This window comes from Pteropus vampyrus, unplaced genomic scaffold (genome assembly GCF_000151845.1).
Source record: "Pteropus vampyrus isolate Shadow unplaced genomic scaffold, Pvam_2.0 Scaffold53, whole genome shotgun sequence".
Classification (NCBI taxonomy): Eukaryota; Metazoa; Chordata; class Mammalia; order Chiroptera; family Pteropodidae; genus Pteropus; species Pteropus vampyrus.
This window is the reverse complement of record NW_011888834.1, coordinates 5703988-5705900: the sequence shown is the minus strand read 5'-3', so window position 1 is coordinate 5705900 and position 1913 is coordinate 5703988. Positions and strand designations below refer to the sequence as shown.

The following is a 1913-nucleotide window of genomic DNA, read 5'->3' as shown; positions in this document are numbered from 1 at the left end:
ACAATCACCTTCTGTCACTGACACAACTCATCTGTTAGAAGTCAGTCTAGCAATATGCCTGCAGTCACCTAGGCCACCACCACCTGTGCACGAGGTGAGTGGAGTATGGCTGCTAGAGCCGGTCATGATGTTCACACAGATATGTCTTCAGAGGTATGGGGATTGAGATTTGCTCACCAACAGTAACCACACAGCCCCAGCTCCTGAGCTCAGTATGGAGATCAACTCTAGTGGGGCTTATCAGGGAATCGTTGAATGTCCTCCCAGACTGGCTTTCCCTCCACTTGCGAAAACCCACAGATTAGTGAGTCCTCACTCTCACACCTCCTGAACCCTTGCTACTCCAAGTGTGGTCCCCAGACAAGCAGCAAAATCATCACCTGGTAACTTCTTAGACACACACTCTAGACTCACTGGATCATGTTTGGCATTCTAACAAGGTCCCATGTGATTTATATGCACGTGACAGTTTGAGAAGCCCTGTGCTGTCCTATGTGATTCTTTGTCTTCCATGATACCTGTTCCATGCAGCCATAGTATAGATATCCTTTGGCATTTCTGACACTCACATGACACCATTCTCTGGTTTCTAGAGCAGATATAGATTTGCCCCTTAGGTTCCTTTGGCCATTTTTTAGAATCAGGAAAGTGTGGTTTACTCTCTTACATTGAGTCCAATATAAAGGACTTTGGTTAAACTCTTCTGTCAGCTCCTACCTGACAATCTTCCAGCTAGAGAGGCATTCCTTCTCCAACTGGGCAAACGGTTCCTAGCACCTGGCCCTGTGTTAACACACCATTCAAAGGGCTAATCCAGGTCTCAAGTCACCCGGGATAAATGCCAAAGTACTTACTGCTGAAAGGGAATAAAATGCTGCTTTTCTTCATCATCCACTCTCCCGTGTATGATATCGGTAATATCCATCACTAGGAAAAAGATAAACTTAAATAAAGAAACTAATTGCTTCAAGCCTCAGTGGGTTACTAAGTAAAATTACAGGATCAGTCACATAGAACACAGAGGGGGTGAAAGACACCATGCAGGGACATTTATTTCTTTGCCAACGAGGATTCCCAGTGTACCAGCTCAGCAGAAGAACAAATTAATTCATCAGGAGCTTCTGCAGAAGCTCAGATTTTCTCAGATAACTCTGTAGACTACTACCTTTTCAAAATTCTACAAGAACAAGTTGCTCAATTCTTAAGAAATTTGAGACCAGATTTCTTTTTAGTGAGCCTGCATTCAGAGACCCAGAGAATAGATTTTTTTTTTTTTGGCAGGAGTGTTGATGGAATGAAAGACCTGGGAGAGAAACATGAAGTGGTTAGCTGTCTCTTCAATTTGACATTTTCTCACCTGGTTTCCACATAAATCAAGGGAAGCCAGGGCACCAGCAGCACAGACTAAAAGGTCATACAGTGATTTGCTTCTTTATGTATAAGAAGAGCAATTAATAAAGTATTGTTCTAAGCCTACTGAATACATTATATTATTTATAGAGATGTTATCATTAGCCCTACTTTATGAGATGAGGAAACTGAGCACAGCAAAGGTAAGTAACTTGCCCTAGGTCAGAAGTTTTAAGTGTTAAAGCCAGGATATGAACCCAAAAGTGATTATAGGGCCAAATCACTTCACCTAATGGTGCCCTGTTGTCTACAGAATTAGCCAGCGGGCCGCTCTCCAGCTGCTGAAATTAGGTGGGGTCTCTGGCAATTTATGGGTTAATAAATTACAATCTGGCCATAAAACACATGCTAACAGTCCACTCCCCAGATAACTTGTTTGGAGATTAAAAGAAATACTGAGATAGGAGACAATTCTCATTATGAAAAACTAGAAAAAAAGGAAAAGCCTTCTCAAAGTAACCCACATGACATAGTGTGTCAGGCTTAGGAAATAATAATGTTGG

At 42.1% G+C, this 1913-nt stretch overlaps 1 protein-coding gene across 1 annotated transcript in view; it reads right to left on the bottom strand.

The window, feature by feature from the left end:
* DOCK5 (dedicator of cytokinesis 5) overlaps positions 1 to 1913 on the bottom strand; it is a 166112-nt gene that overhangs the window by 104581 nt on the left and 59618 nt on the right. The gene's annotated exons all lie outside the window — the stretch shown is intronic.